General features: G+C 34.9%; 1 long non-coding RNA gene across 3 annotated transcripts in view; it reads right to left on the reverse strand.

Moving 5' to 3' along the window:
• The window catches only part of LOC308192662, a 161,898-nt gene that overhangs the window by 109,698 nt on the left and 34,127 nt on the right, over positions 1-18,073 (reverse strand). For all 3 annotated transcript variants that reach the window (XR_013948972.1, XR_013948973.1, XR_013948974.1), the window contains one exon: positions 9,246-9,423. This is a non-coding gene — a long non-coding RNA (uncharacterized lncRNA). The remainder of the gene's footprint in view (positions 1-9,245; positions 9,424-18,073) is intronic.

Raw genomic sequence — 18,073 nt, forward strand, 5'->3', positions numbered from 1 at the left:
TTACACCAGCATCATCTCCCTGTAAACAGTTAAAAGTAGAAGCATAGCAAATAGGGTATATGAACTTTATTCCAGAATCTGTTATTAAGCCATTAATGTGGTTTTGAAACAATTTATCACTATCTATCTATAATCCACATATCCAGAGATGGAGGGAGAAAACAAACAAACAAAGAAGTTTTACTTTGGTCATCAGTCCAAAAATTAGGAACAAAAAGGGAGGGGTCTCTGGGAAAGGACACTGGTGAATCCACACCAAGAGCACTCTGTCCAGTTCTGGGCTCCCCAGTACAAGAGACACAGACATAATGAAAAGACTTCAATGTAGGGCCATGAACATGATAAAGGGACTGGAGCACCTCTCCTCTGGGGAGAAGCTGAGAGAGCTGTGACTGTTCAGCCTGGAGAAGAGGAGGCTCAGGGTGGGATGTCATCAATCCGTACAAATACTTGAAGGGAGGGTGCAAAGAGCACAGAGCCAGGCTGTTTTCAGTGCTGCCCAATGCCAAGACAAGAGGCAAAGGGAAATAACTGGAACACAGGAGGTTCCATCTGAACACCAGGAAGCAATTCTGTACTATGTGGATGACAGGGCACTGGCACAGGTTGCTCAGAGAGGTTGTGGAGTTTTCCTCCTTTGAGATCTTCAAAAGCCATCAGGACATGGTCCTGGGCAACCTGCTCAAGGGGGCCCTGCCTGAGGAGAGGGGTTGGGCCAGATGACCTCCAGAGTTCCCTTCCCAGTTCAGCCACTCTGTGATTCCTATAAAACAAAGAATGTTTTTTTACTCTATTTTTAGTACCTGATTTTTTATATTTTATTTTTATTTTATAAAGTTTCATTTTAAAATGAAAGTGTAAAAACTTTGCATATTAACATAAATATTTATTTTTGTTCTGCTAGGCTGATTCATTTTGAAGACAGGACCATGCAAACTTGCTACGCTTCTCCCAACTTCATTTTGATTGAAACTATTCTTTGAATATAATTCAAAGTTGTAAAGAGTTATAATTACTGCAAACATCAACCTGGCTAAAACTTGTTGAAATCAGATCTCACAGATCTAGTGATATTGATCGAGGTCCAGTCTTGAATGTCTTTGCAGTCTTGAATGAAGTGTGCTACACAAATAGAACATATTATAATTGTTAAACAATTAAGAGAAGTACTATAAAACATTGCAGTGACAGCAGTCCTTCAATGAGCAATCCTTTCTTCCCCTTCCAGTCTCTCTTTCCTCTTAAAATACAGATTTCAGACCTTAAGCTTGTTTACATTACAATCTCTAATTATATCATTGTATAAGATAAAACATCCTATTAATGCAGCCTCAAAAGTAATCTCAGCATAAAATACTTATTGCAAAGCAACTTAAAAGATGTAGGAAACTGTGAGTTCACATGGTTGACATCAAAGTTCTTAAAATCAAACTGATCCTAATAAACAATGAACAATGCCTCTTGATGCACCACCTTCCTTTGATACAGAGGACCTTCCATAGTAAATTGATAGAAATAAATGAATTAGCCCACCACGCATTCCATACCATTCCACATATGTAATGTATGTACATATGAGGTATTGACATCAGTTTGCTAATCAACGCTCGTGATCACTGCAAAAATAGACATGCATATATTAACTCAGTAATATATTTTAAATGAAACCAAATTCCAATATATATATATATATTTTTTTTTTCTCCTTTCAGGGACAAAAATAGTGAAGGATTAAATGTATGCCAGGAACCCAGTACCAAGCATCTCGCAAATTTATGGGTTCTTGCATCCATTTTCCAGTGGTACAGTCCCAGAGGTGCATAAAATGAGAAGAAACATTTGTTGTAGTTCCAGGGAGAGTTTGCAATTTCATAACTCTTATTTAAGATACTTTCATGTAAAAAACAAAAACAAAAACAAAAACTTGCAACCATGTTTACATTACTTTCTTACAATGACAGGCATCCAGAATTTGAAATGACACTATATATATTTAGTAGGGAATAATCCTTCATTAACAAGAACTGGATGAATTGCAGTGTTCTATTTTTATCCACCTTTCTTTTACACTCTAGTTAGTATTTTAACAACACACTAAGTAAGTGTAAGGACAAAGAGAGTGCTTTATAATAACAGCAGCTGCAGAGGTAAAATAATTTGTTTTCAAGAATCATCAAAAACTTGGCTTTTTTTAAAGTACCATGTGAAAATATTTTCCAATATTTTCTACATTGTGGTTGTTTGCTAAATACACCATTACACTACCAACTTCAAAGCTTAAACTTGTTCTACCTAACACTTGTCTATTCACAGGTAAATAGAGGGAAAAAAAGATTTTTAAAAAGATTTAAAAGATTACTAGCTTCCATATTCCATTCCAGTTTTAATATAGGATTGTTCTATTAACTGTATTCTCTAATGGTCTGGTCAGCCTACCATTACATTATTCAAATCAGGATGAGGGACCTGATTCTCATCTGGCATATATCAGTATAGTTTCATTGATTTAAATGGGGCTATACCAATTTACATCTCCTGTGAATCATGCCTATCATTTCAATCAGAATGATTAAATGATTAGGTTCCTAGTATATTAGCATAAATTGGTAATAACTAATGACTGCTCATAATTCTCTGCCTTTTTGTAAAGCCCTTTTCAAGCATAGGAGCATTCACCTGGTAGAAGGGTGAATGCATAAGCCATTGTCACATATGCATCTGAATAGTGATACACAGCAAAGCCAAAACCATGGAAATGATGTACAGTCCTTCTAAATCTACAACTCACTCAAGAAATGAAAGAGAATTTTTAGCGGAGATTAAAAGAACTGAAGCTACTATTTTACGGTAGTACAAAATAATAACACTGCAATCTTCAATAAATGGCCTAAAAGGGTATTAATTTTATGCTATAAAAAGACTAATATGCCTTTTGTTGAAAGAAAACTTGACTCCAGAAGCAGATTATTTGAGAAAAAAATAACAGTTTTTATTAAAAAGAGGATGACTTAATAACTGTCATAGTAAAGCAAAATCAGTTATGATGTCACACGTGAACAACTAAAAAACAGACAACACTTTTGCTGTAGCGTGTCTTGTTAAACAACCTGATACTATTTTCAAATCCTCAAACAGTCACCTGAAGCATTAACAAACCTAGCACCAACTAGGGTGTGCTTCTCCCCACAGATTTAGCAAAACGCAGTCATTCCTACTTTTAGACTTGAGTGTGAATCAGGGATATTTCCTCTTTGTCACATGGGGAACACTTCCTGGACAATTCAGTAGTTTCACGGGATGGCAGAGAGGAGAAGGCACAGTAACAAAAGTATCTGTCTCAACTCCAGAAAACCCTGCCTTCTAAAAACCAGATTTTCTTGCACACCAATCCAAGGCAAAGGAATTAACTCCCTTAATAATCAAAATCCATAATAGGCATCCATTTTTTTTCCCACTTAAAAGGCTCAGTGTATTACTTTGTCTTCTATAACAAATACTACACTGGGAGAAAATTATTTTTTAAATCATAATTTAAATGTAAGATTAATTTTCCAGATAAATAAAAGCAGGAGACTAGAAAAAAGTCACATCGGGACAAATGATTAACACAGACCTAACTCTTCAGCAAATATAATATACCAAAGATGTGATGTGAAACTTGAGAGAAATCGTTGATTCAAAACACTTGCCCACAGAGCAAGGTCATGGAATCATGGAACCACAGAATATCCAGAGCTGGAAGGGACCCACAAGGACCATCGAGTCCAACCCCTGGCTCCACATAGGACCACCCAAAAATCAGACCATGTGTCTGAGAGCATCGTCCAAACACTTCTTGAACTCCGGCAGGCTCAGTGCTGTGACCACTGCCCTGGGGAGCCTGTCCCAGTGCCCGACCACCCTCTGGGTGCAGAGCCTTTCCCTAACCCCTCAGCCTGACCCTCCCCTGTCCCAGCTCCATGCCGTTCCCTCGGGTCCTGTCGCTGTCCCCAGAGAGCAGAGCTCAGCGCCTGCCCCTCCGCTCCCCTCGTGAGGGAGCTGCAGGCCGCCATGAGGCCTCCCCTCAGCCTGCTCTGCTCTGGGCTGTACAAACCAAGGGACCTCAGCTGCTCTCCATATGTCTTGCCCTCCAGAACCTTCACCATCTTCATTGCCCTCCTTTGGCTGCTCTCAAATAGTTTTATATCTTTCTTACGTTGTGGCACCCAAAACTGCACACAGAATGATGGTGATGTATGGTGATGTGAGTTAATACTTACCTTTGGATAGGATCTATTAAGGCAGTGTCCTGCCCAGCAAGAGGCATTTCCTTAGTTTCCTTAGATTTTATGTACTTCCGCTATTAAAGTTACAACAGTATTGAAGGGACTTATCATAAGATCAGAAACTGATATCCAAAGCAGCTTAGTAAAGAAAATACAGACCACAGAAAACAGAAATTATCATGAAATTACTAAAAAGTGCTTTGTATTGAAAAAGGAAGGAAAAAAACAAGAGATCAAAAGAGAAAAAAAAAAAGAATGAAAGAAAAAGGGTGAGAGAAAGAAGGGAGGAGAGAGAGAAATTAAGAGAAAAAGAGAAAGAATATGAAACTAACCTTACTCACAGTCAAAATGTCATTCAGCGATCTTGTTTTCATTCTTAGAGTACCTATATTAAACCCATTTTTATTAAAAGTGGGGTTTGCTGCCCAGCCTGACTTCACCTTTTAAATATATATATATATACAGACACACAATCAATTTTTCAGTCCTGATCAGAATACAGAATAATTCATTTCAAATCCTCATTTCTTTCTTTCTTTCTTTCTTTTTTTTTTTTAATGCAAGGCTTGGTTAGAATTTCTATACAAATTTAAGAATATCAAGACCTTGAACTTCACTGCAGGTGTTTCCAAACTGGTTGCATTGGAAAAAAAAGAAAAAAGAAAAAAAAAAAAAGAGAGAAAGAATCTTAGATATAACTTGCAAATATCATGTACCTTTTATATATTTTTTTTGGAGTTTTGCTGCTGAAGAATAAATACCCAATATAGCTAGGAAACGTTGCTGTAAATTAAATTTGCAACATACCTGTATTTATACACTTGGATAAATACCTATTGGGTGTGTGTAACCAAGCACACTGTCTTATATGCATTATACTTACAAAGATAATGTATTTGAAGAGTATTCATCAAAGTTTTCAAAACTGATCCAGAAATTAAACAGATTTTTTTCAGTAATTAATGCAACAGTAATATAATTGTTGGTAAACTTCAGTGCCTCCACTATCCAGCTTTCCTAGCTTCACTTTGAGATTCAGATACACTATAATCCAAATCTCTTACAAATCCAGATTAAACAAACACACACACACAGAGAAAAACTTGTTTTCCTTTTTTCTGACTTCTGTAAAATCACTGAAACTTGGTGCTCTTTTTAAAGTCTCAGCTAAGGGAGTTGTCAATTAAAACTATTTTTACAAAAGCCTCGCTTCTTTAAATGAACAGAGTGTAAACTGATTTTAGGTGTAGCTTCCCTGGTGTTTCCTCATGTTTTTGTATCTTCTACAAGGGGCAAAATGTGCAACAGAATACAGAAACCCCACTTTGGAAAAATGGATGACAGATCAAATATATGATTTTTCTCGCTGCTTCCTGTGAGTGTCTCACATAGTTTAAATACTACTGATATTTGCTACTTGGGTACATTTACACAGAATCATTCTTCTAAGCTCCCTTGAAAGTCAATGGGAGGTTTTTGGTTGACTTCACTGAGGTAAGGATGAGGCATTATACAGCCAAAAAGTGTCCTTAGTGACTCACGTTTGGTGTGCACATACTCCCTTTTCAAATTTTACTCTTTTACCAACTCCTTCCTTCTGAGGCTAAAGAAATGCTATGAAGTCTGTATCTTCTCCACAACCTCTGTCTTAAAGAGTGAGGAAGGAAACAAGAGAATGAAACTGGTGCTTGGCACTGTATCCTCTATTTCTGCCACCTAGCAGTACCATAGAAATCTTTTTTGCTACATAGAAACAAGACTCATCTAGCCTACATTACAAAAGTGATAAAAATAAGGGAATTAAACTGACTTAAAATACAACTGTGTGAGAGAATCCTAACATACATTTGACTCCAATGTATACCTCTGATATATACATATATTTAGTATCTTCTGTCTTCTCTAACCTTTGTTGAATGCAATTCTAACACCTTGACATGCAAAACAGAACCAAAGTAAGCAATTCTTCACAAAATATTTTAGTCAGGTTAGAGCTGATGAGACTCTGCTACATTGTGGAGGGTATCTGCACAGTATCTAATGAGTGTTTTAATTACAGGGACTTTATCAGTGGTTTTAAATTTAAGAGAAATTTTGACAATACTTTAAGCTTATAAAGATCTTTTCACATCGCTTTTTATATTTTATATTTGTAAGTTATCTAATGCAGAATGTGAAATAAAATAGTATGGCAATCGATGTCAAGAGTTTAATATTTTGGATTTTACTCACTGTCTATCATTCAAGAGTTACACTTTGAAGAAGTGCATTCCAGTGTGGTACCTCCTCGGTAGCCTTTTCCATAGCTACAATTTTTCTACTGTGCTGCCAAGCATCTGCATATTAATAAGTAACGGCATTTAATGAGAAGAAGCACTCCAAAGTAACACACTTAACTCACTGTCTTTATTCACTGTATCATAGTAAAAACGTACATTTATGCCAAAGGGAAGTTATGCCTTTAAACTGCAACTATAAATTGCAACTAACATGCTGAAGCAAGGATGTCACAGTTACACATAATTACCATTTCTACAGGAGCCTGTTTCCTGTGGTGACAGTAACATATTTAAAAGATACCATTTTCAGCCTTTGATGTCACTTTTCTCATACAAAACTGTGTTTTTTTTTCCCCACTAAGAACCCCATTCACCAGCCCAGTCTTATCCAGTAAAGCACTTAAGCATATGCTTAGATCCCATTTATTTCAAAAGAACTTAGGCCCATGATTATGATTTTTTTTTTCTGAAAAGGGATTGAACTTAAGTATATGTTTCAAATGCTTTGTCATATTGAAACCTAAAACAGGAGCATAAGTCCTAACTGCAGTACTACTCATGCTCCCTACTACCCAGGAATTTCAGCAACAATAAGTTTTATCAAGTTTTACAGGTTTATTTTTCCAAATAATGTTTTAGTATCGTCTTATCATGTAGCACATGCTGTAAGCTTATTACAAGCCAACAAAAAGTTTGAAAAAATATTAAGCTTAATCATATTTGAATCTTTAATACTTTTATATTACTTTATATATATATATATATATAAATATATAATATATATATATAAATATATATATAATAGTATATATATATATATACTATTATATACTTTAATACCAGTGCTCCTCATGGCTTAAAGACCATAAGCTTTAAATACCACAGAAGCTTTTTTTTTTCCTCATATTTGAAATGAGAATGCTAAGAAAGGTATCTGCTGCTTACACAACAGGTTGTAAACCAGAAATTCACAGAGAAGCCAGGGGAAAAACTGTTCCTATATCTAATGCATTTCTCTTTCCATCCTTTGCTTTTTCTTATATACTGTAATAAAAAAGGTGTTTTCCTGGATGAATACTACAGGACAAAGAATACAGTTTGATTGGCTCCCTTATGCTACCAATTTTATTTCCAGCAACCTAGCCATAAACAGTGCCCAGATTGCACAGCAAGGGAAACCATCACTTATTCCCCTTGTAATAAATACCTCCACATTTCTCAAAAACTGGGGAAATTCTTCCTAAGCAACCCAATCATGGAAGTCACCCTTTATATAAATACTTACTGTCCAACGCCTCATTGTTTATTTGTTGTAGTGTTGGGTGTTTGGTTGTTTTTCAATTAGCATGATTATTATAGCAGCTTGTGATGGTTTTAATATTTATATGCTAAGGGTGTCACACGAGGAAGGCTGTCATCATTATTCTTCCAACAGAAAACTGGGTGCAGTTTTCCTCAGAGCCCTTCAGTGATTCTTTCTCATGAATAGGGTAGACCATAATGGCTGTTGAGGAACATACAATGTGTTGCCTCTTCTTCATAAGCTCTTTACATTTTCTCTCTCAGGATAATTTGTTACAGCTAGAGCACGGAACTGAAAATTCAGAAATGTATTTTCCATTTCTCACTGGGCCACAGACTTCCTATGTGGATCTTGAACAAATTGTTTTACTTATTCTACTTCTGCCTTTCACATCTGAAACGCAAAGATAAAAGCAACAGGAGCACTTCAAGACTTACTTCATTAAAATTGGCAAAGAACTTACAGGTCAATGAATGGAAGCTGCTGTAGATTAACATATTAAAAGTTTTCGTATTTTATTTGTGACCTATTTTAACTGATGTAAGATGCTTCCAAAATAGAAGCAACAGAAAAATTTAACACTATGTCATTGGTATAGATGTCCAGTTTTATAGACCAGTAACTGTAACTGAAAGATACGAACAGGTTTCCTCTATTTGGAGTGTATACCCAAGTACTAACATACACTTCGGGAATAACCTTCTTCAGATGGAAGGTTAAAATGAAGCTAAATGCAATATAAACACTAATACACACACATTACATATAGAAAATATGTGCGTGGAGGTACTAGTTGAAAGAAAGAAAAGCATTTCCTTGATTGTGTTACAAGGACATAATTCTTCAAGCTCAAAGATAAATGTTGTAGAAATGCTCTGAAAATAAATGCTTGTAATTAACTAATATAAGATTTTATATAAGATCCTTTGTTTAAAACATGTCTTCATGTTAATGTACTGTGGTTAAAATAAAATAAAATAGGTAGCATAGGAAGAAAAGACGTATTTGTATTTTTAAAAATAATAAAATCTGCTTTATTCCAATGGCATTTTTCCTCATTTTTTTTCCTTTTAAAAATAGAAATTCCATTTTCCTGTCTGAATTCAAAATGATTGACTGGAGCACAATATTAAGTAATAAATAAAACAGTCCCAGTGCCTGAAAGACTCCTGAATAAAGAGAAAATTATTTTTGGATTTTCCTTCTGATCAGATATGAAATATTCTGAAACGCCACCTCTATAATTTGATAAAAAGCTTGATATCCCCAAATGAAAATAGGATTCAGCACTTTCATTTTTCTGTCTCTAAAGGAACCTCTAGGTAAACTGATTTTAAAAAAATGAAAATCTCAAGCATAAAGGTGGGAGTAATGAAGCAAGTTTAAATATGCGCTGACCTTTGAAATGAACTGCATTCCATGTTGTTTGGCCAAGAAGCTGGCTGTGTTGCTGTCTCCATCAATTTCCACAGCATGAAAGATGTGGGTTTTGGAGCTGCCCTGCTCTCTGGTGGATGTTGATAGGCATCGCTGCAAATACACCAGTGCTGATAGTAACAGCCATATGTTCATTGCTCTGAAATATTAAAAAGAAATCCACAAGGGATAAAAGTGTAAGCGTCTTCTTTTGTTGTTGCTGTTCACCATAAGAATTTACCCAGAGGTGGCTGTATTTTATTTTCCCCTTCTTTGCTTAAAAAATAAAATCCTACAATGTTTTATTTAGTAGCAATATTAAAATAAAAAGAAGAAAGCAAAAATAATTGTATTATTTTTGGAAGCTAAGAGTATTATGCTGTTTGACAGCATCTAAAAGCAAAGTAATATTATGTGATATGATTTTATTCACAAATTCACACACAAATTCAGAAACTAAAATGTACCCTATTATGCACTTTTAGCTATATAATTATCTCATTTGTCCTCTCTGGTTTTATTATCTAAGTTTCACTAGTTTTATTCATTAGTGATTTGCTAATCTGAAGCTGTTCACTAGACCTGAAGGTCAAATGGCATTCTTTTAAAAATTTCAGTATTTGATATCAAAATGGAAGATTACTACTTGAGTAGTTTTAATAACAACCTAAACAATCTAAATATTTGTACCTGTTCTTAATATTTCCTTTTTTATTATATATCAGTAATATATCCTATTAGATATCAGTGTAAAAGAGAATCTTATGATCTAATCATATATTGCCTAATGAATGACAGAAAGATGGCAAGGTCAAGATTATACATTTGAGAAGTACTGCAGGTATCTTAATTAAGCAATATTCATACCTGGCTGAAAATTTATTCTGTACGTGCTAACATTTAGGCACTAGATCCTGGCTTTAAAAATATGACAGTAGCAAGTAACAAAATCATCCTAAGTGACATCCTGATGTTTCAACTGAGATGAAACAAGGGTAACATTTAAGTAGATGTGCTATTAGTTGAAAACAGTGGTAGAACTCCAACTAACTTTTCTGGCTATATTCCCACTCTTTTATGTATGTGTAAAGATCTGCACGCTACCAGAATTAAAGTATTAACATTAAAATGGATGAGATAATACAGTTTTGCATGTTATAGGTGGTCATGTTCATTTACATGCTTGCAATGTTTGCAGTAATTATTATTCAAATAGTCTTTTAAAATAGCAGTTAGAAATTATCAGGGGGACCATACAAATACGTAGAAATAAGCCATTGTATCAGTCCAAACTTTGAAGATATACATCTGTCTTTACTAAGCCATATCTTCCAATTGCATCTTTCCTGGAAAATCCAGAACTAAGACAAAGCAGCCAGTGACTGAATTCACCCCAACACAGACACAGACACACAAACACACACACACACTTGTAGCTTTTTTTAATAGTCAGTGCAAATTAAGGTGCAACAGAAAAAAAGTCTATCTCATATCTTACAGCCTGCAATAATATAAACCTATGATCTTTAATAAACACTGCCAGGCCGAAAAAAATATATAGTTAACATATCTGCAGTTAAAGATATAAATCAGATCTTGACTGAGATACCAGCTAGATACTTTTGAAAAAGCCTAGTAAAGTGTATCATGTGGAATCCTTGCTAACTATGTTTGAGCATTTCTGGATTCAGATTGCTACCTGAAGCATAGACAGAGCCTCACAGAGTTGAGGGATTTTTAATCCAGACATATGTAGCCTAAATTTCTAAAGTTCCTATTCAATCTTAGCTACATATATAGTAGGGACACCACTTGTCTGCCTATTGGTGTTTTTTGGAACACTGAGCATTGAGGTAGTGGAAATTGTGATTTCTTTCTTTTGTCTAACTAAGCAATCAGATTACAGCCCTATAAAATGATGCTTAATAATCAACGGAAGGGAAAACATGAAGATTATGGAAGACTAAGTTTCAGCTTCTGCAAGTAAGGAGATGAAAATTTCACCAAGTATTGTCCAGGACAATGCATGAGGTTGAATATTTCTTGTCCTGCTGTTTCTTCTGCTAATGCAGTTCTACTTTGTATGGACTATATACTTATCTGGTGATCGAGTCAAAAAAAGGAAATTACATTACAGTTCAGTCTATTCTAAACATTATTCAGAATGTATATCAACCAAGGTCTTCTAATAACAATTCTAATACAGGCTAGAGGTACGTCAACCTCTTTTTGTCTAGTTCTTGGAACTATTTCACTTGGCAAACCGTCCGGGTGGACACAGCAGTCCTTTTGTCACCATCTTTAAGAATAAACACTGGAAGAAATTCTCCAGTCAGGCACAGACAGCTTAGGGCAATGTAGTCAGTCCATGTTTACTGTAAACTGAAGTCTAGGGGGTGTACAGAGAAATTGGGACTGCAGAGAGAAGTAGAAAAAAAAATGGCATTGATAATGCAGCCCACTCTGTACAATTTGTGCAGAATAAAATATTTCCAGAACTAGCAATCAATATTACTTTACCTAGAATGCCCTGGATCGTAAGAGCATTACTTTAGGAAAAGAAAAAATAGCGGTTTAACCCCCAACAGACGGAGGTAAAGACAGATAGTTTTCAGTAAGAAACTGACTCCACTGTGGTTTTGATAAAAATGTTTTAGAGATACTCCTTTCCTCTGTTAATTCCTTGGCATTCACTTTACTACTTTTCAAACCAAACTTTTTTCTAGTAATGACGTAGAGATTTTCAGAACTTACTCATTTTTTTAAGCTGACAGGATTAGTGAATTTGTCCTGACCTGACTGGAGCCACTCTGCAGATGAATTTTTTGACTACCAATCAATATTAAAAAAATAAAAAAAAAATAAATAAAATTACAGAAAACAAAGTATATACAGACAACACAATGCAAACATGTCTGAGAAGCATTTCTTACGTACTAGTGGCTTATGCTAACAATTACTAAAAGAGGAAAACAAAATGCTGGGTGATTAAATGAGAAAAAATATAAAAAGCAATAATCATTGAAAGCTTCTGCTATTTATATATACATTAGGAAGCTTCAGCCACAAATATAAAATTAGTCATATGTGACATCAAGACGATACTTAGAAAAACACTTGATTGACAATCTGGAGAGAAAAAAAATGCACACACACAATTAGTATAATTTTAGAAGTCAAAACATGGACCCTGTTTTTGAAAACAGATGGTAATCCTGCAAATGTATATTTTCACAGAAGAATTCTACTTTTAATAATTTTCCCTTCTGCAAAAATACCAATTGACAGGATTCTTGCTCCCAAGAAATTACAAATACATCCTAGAAAGTGGAATCAGTAAACACACTCTAACACATCTTCAAAAGTAAAGTCAACACTTTAAAGAATATTTTATAGGTACAAGTACTAACTGGATACCTTCACACTAATGAGGTTGGAGGAAACCAAAGCAGGTGTAATACATCACTATTAAAAAAATTCAGACACATGGTGAGTAAAAGAGACCTAATTTTAAGAATGAAACTAGGAATTGAAGTGGTGAGGTAATCATTTTTAAAAACAGATTTTGCAGGCAAGACAAAAGTGAGAATTTTTAATGAGGTTCTGTGAGCTAAACAGTAAAGCAACATCAGTAAAAATGCACCAAGTAATTTAGGCAAACACACTATTAACATGCATTCACATTTTAAATGATAGTTTTAAACCGTTTTGTTGAACTGAAAACCCTGAGGAGGACTTCCATGCTGTCCTCTCCTGAAATGTCACAGTTGATGCAGTCTTCCATATTTCAGATTAAAAGTGTTTGGAACACTATTTCATTCACCACGTGAAGAAAATACATCAATGGATGGCATTTAATATATTGAAATAGCAAAGCAGAAATAATAGTGTGGAGATGGGGTGTCTATGACTTAATGTTTTTGTTTCTTTGTGATATACAGAATGGCAGCAAAGGAAAGGAATCAACTTGTTATGGAAGCAAAGCATAATTTAAAACTTTTTTTTTTTTTAATTTTAGAGCACAAGTTAAAAACATGACTCATATTGGATAGTTTTACCCCAATTACCCTGAAAACAAAGTGTATGGGGAAAACATTTTACATATTTTACTTATACATATTTTACCTTTTACATATTTTACCTATACAAAAACTTCAAGCACTACATTAAAACATTTGGATCTCACCCAATGGGGTATGGAAAAGGGACTGAAATTTGGCATGAGATGAACATTTACCCAAACTTGGACAAGATAATAAGGCTCTGAAAACTGCAGCCACAACAAGCTCAGGAGAAGCATTTATGAGTTGAAAGCTCAAAGATTCCACCTGTGCAGAGTAATTCCCAAGACCGATCCTATATTTCACCTATAATGCAGTTTTCCTATGTCCCAATCCATACAAAGAGACTGTCTCACCTATACTGTCTAAGGGAAGTACAAACGGAGGGTAAATGGCACAGAGGAGGATCTGTGCTGTGCTGATGTGTGGTTGTTGGATGGGAGAATAGACTTCACATGACTGCTGCTCAGCATGAGTGAAACTGGACATGAATGTGGAAGGCCTTTGACTGACTGATTAGGATGACTCATTGGGTCCTGAGCTGTCACAAAGTTGGTCGGTTCAAGTAACATGAAGTGCAACTAGAAAAAGAGTCAGGAGAGACAGTGAGTCTGGAAAGGTTTGGCAGTAGATGAAGAGAGACACCTGAGTGATGTAGGGAGGGAGAGATCAGAGAAGAGGAGAACCAGAAGAAAAACAGATTGTTGAGGAACAGCTGATCGCAGAGAAACAAATATGGCATGGAATTTCATGTGCAACTGAAATTATCTGGACAAACAGACTCAGGACAAGGATATCAACGCTGAGAGAGCAAAGGAGGAGAAAGACCAAGTGACAACAAGGAAAACTTGACCAGGCTGTAAAGATCAAAACTTCTGTATAACCTTCACATTTGCTCTTCTCCACAGTCTGAAACCAAATCCTGACTTCCAAATCTTGCCATTCCACTGAAATTGGAAAATACAAAGCCAACCAAGTGTATTAGCTCCAGCTACTGAGCAACAGGGTTACTTAAACCCTGGTACTTCAAAGAAACTGTGAGTGTATTACTTCAAATGGATTTAAGGTTTTCTTCTCGGTGTGACAAATACAGTACTATTGTACAACTGAAGTTGCAGTTTTCCAAAATGAAAAACTAAGATTTTTCTATACTACACAGATTAGGCTTTTTTAAGAATCTATAATACGGACCTATGCTATGGCAGCAGTGTTTCTATTATTAAGTGCTTATCACAACAAAGAGTATTTTGAATAACACCGAATCCTTTCAAGGTCAGCAGCAGATGATCATTGTGTTTTACAATTACTAGTCTTGAGAGTGTTCTGTGTTTTTTATATCAGCGATTTCAATTTAAATTCTAAATATGAATAATAAATCCTACAACAAATTAGTAGCTTCCTGAAATTATTACACAATACACAATTATGTTTCTGAACTGTAGTTTTGCTATGTAGGCACATACACACCAATAAAAAAGATTATATTAATGTTTATAGTCATACAGGAAAAAAAAAATGAAAAAGAAGATGTTACTCCAAATTTCTTTGGTGATTGAAGCTAAGCATGCTTTCATCGTATTAGACAGTAAATAACAGTGATTACCACCAGAAATATTTGCAAAAATTTGAAAAAAACATTAAATGTGAAGCAATAGTAAGTTCTCTTCAGAAGTCTCTGCTGTTTTATAGGAGAACTAGAAAGAAAAGAGACGAAAGGCTGAGAGTTTTTCTTTTAAATAAAGAGAACTGGCTTTCTTCCACAGAGAAAAAAATGATCACCATTAATAGTATAGTGAGACATTATTTAGTTTTTGAGGAAACATGGCAAAGCAGCTGAATTACAAGCACCACTTCTTGAATTAAGAACAGCTCCCACACAGATTTTGTAGCATATGCTGACCAAGTCCAGTTTTGCACCAGTTTATGAAACTTGACAAGATCACAATTAAAGTTGATCTATGCTGCAGGCTACTCAGCTGCTATGTCATAATGCCGAGTCCAGATACCATACCTTCTTTTTTTCTTTCCTTTATTTTACCGAAGTTTTATAACACTAGAAAGAGAGCCAAGATCTGAATTTATGGCATTGTTACTCCCAGATAAAAGTAAGTACCAAACCATGAGGGTGTATTCAGAAGCATCTCTTGTGATGTCTCAGACCTGCAGAGACAGTGTATTCTCTTGATTTTATTTTTATTTTTTTAACTGAGGAATCACTGAAGTGAACAGTACATAACAATACACACTTTACTTCATTGTATTTTCGGCACAATATCTTGAGTTTTGGTTTGTTTGTTTGTTTTTTGCTTTTAAAATGTATTGGTACTCACAAATGCTAAAAGGACTATCATAGAAACTAACAACAGTTCAGCATTTTCCAGTTTCTATCAAAACAGTAATAACTACTAAAAATCAAGTAGAGTTCAGTTACAGATATAGCCCAGAGTTTTGCAGACATCAGACATTTTCAGCAGACATCACTGAGCACCACGAAACTTCAGAAATTAGCAAATTCTGTAGATAGAGTTAAATCTTGAAAACAGGAACATTTATCAAGTGCATTGTATTCCTGTAGTTGTTCTGGTTTTTGTTGGAAAATAGGAAACAAGGATAGTTGCACACTGCTCCTCAACTGGACTGATATCAAAAAGCTTTACTAACCACATATACAATAATGTAGGAATACTAAATAGAAAATACTAAATAAAATTAAAAAAAAACTGTTTATTAAAAGACTGAACTGCTATAAAACTTATGGAACTGAAAAGGAGGAAATACTTGTATCTAATCAGCACATTACTGTGAATTAAGTGGTACTATTCCAGCCATGTATTCTAACAGTATAAATGCAGACAGTTTATAAGAAGAGTTACTTCTAGTTGACTAAATGAAATCTTCTAGTAGACTTAATGAAATACTTGAGGGAAAAAGGACAAGCTTTCAAGCATGCAAGACTTTTCTCCAATCTAACGTGGAATTATCAGTCTTCCAAACTAAATAAAAGTTGAGATACATTGCTCTGATTTTAATTTAATCAAACTTGCCAATTAAAAAATATAATTCATAAATATGGGGTGGAGAAATAATAGAAAGGAAAATAATACATTTGTTTACTCCTACAGGACAGAGAGAGAGAGAACGAGAGAGAGAAGTAATTTACTGTCTGTGCAGCACAGAAAGGTTATCCTGGGGTGGCAAAAAATATAATGTGCCATAAAACCAATGTCTCTGTTGAGTCCATGGATTTTAGTGCCCAGTAGAGTTATGAATTTTAGTTCCAGACTTATCTTTTGAAGGTATTTTGTATGTTCCCCTTGAGCATGAGGGCTGAGAGGTCAGAGACGCAGTGGCTGTTCTGGATTAAAGCAAATGTGACACAGCTATGCAAAGTGGAATTCACAATTCAATAAGACCCTTATAGCTATCCCTACTTCAAGGTCCTGTTTAATTGGCAGGAATGGTCACTCCCAGGAATAAAACTAATGCAAAGCTCCTGCTTAAGCCTTTTTCAACAGTTAGAATAGTGTAAAATAACCTTAAACCAGTCTTTAATGATAGCTGAAAATGTCTGAACTCTATGGTGATTGGAGCATTATAGCAAATGGAAAACCTGTATCTGATATTAATGACTTGTTGCTCTCTACTCTGACAAAAGAGAAAAAGAAGCCAGAAAAAAATCCTTGAGAGAGTCTTTTAGCCAGCATAACTTCAATGAATTCCTTAGCTTGCTCTAAAGCACTTCCAGAATGTATATTAACCTCAAGGTCAGGAAAGAAGACTTGAACTCTTGGTTTAGGAGCACATTTTCCAGGGTATGCAGATGCATAACCACTTAATACACGTTGAAACAATAGTTTGAAAGCTCCAAGATTTCTTTACTTAAGTACCAGACATACTGGTTGCATTCAGAGAGAAGTCCAAGCTTAAGTCTTCAGAGAGATCTTCTGGTATTTTTAGTGAGTAAATTGCTGCCGCCAAGCCATATCTCAGACCTACAATTTTAGAAGTTTAACTACTTAATGGGTGGTTATCTTACATTTAAAATCACCTAAATTTATGCTATCACTCAATGGATGAGTAATAATAGATAAATTAAGTGTTCTAAATTATATAGGCTGTCATGCTCACTTCTGTGTGTGTTTCACAGTTAGTCTGTAACACAGTAGCAAAAATTCATACAAAAAGGATACAGATATCTGAGGAGGGTACCAAAGGAGAAGGAGAGCTTCTCCTCTTACTACGCTCCTTCAACAAATGAGAACAAGAACAAGATTTTATTTTGTTTTTTTTTTTAAAAAAGGGTTTCAAGACACTTTTTATAGAAATGTATGTAAAATACATATGAAAGTTTATGTATGTATGAAAAATGAAATAGAATATACAGGCAACATAGTGGAATGGCACATATCAGGATTGGATGACAATGAGAAAACACTTAAATGGTTGTTTCAGGCTTTAACTCTTTTTAGAAAGGGCTAGAATGAAATTTCATTTGAGGCTTAACCATCATATCCAAAACTATATTTTCATGAAGCTCAGCTCAATACCCAGTCTATGATGAACAGTTTAAGCACTTAGAACAAAATAATTTTGCTATTAGACCGACAAAATGCTATCTAGCCCTCTAAATAGTGAGAGCTAATTCAAGCCTCTTTCAAGGTTTTGGCTTAGATGTCAACCAAGGAATGCTTATATTTCTAGAATATCTTTCCCTTACTTTTAAGTCAATAGATTTTTGGTCTTTTCTAC

This window comes from Anser brachyrhynchus (genome assembly GCF_964034855.1).
Source record: "Anser brachyrhynchus genome assembly, chromosome: 3".
In the NCBI taxonomy this organism is placed as follows: domain Eukaryota; kingdom Metazoa; phylum Chordata; class Aves; order Anseriformes; family Anatidae; genus Anser; species Anser brachyrhynchus.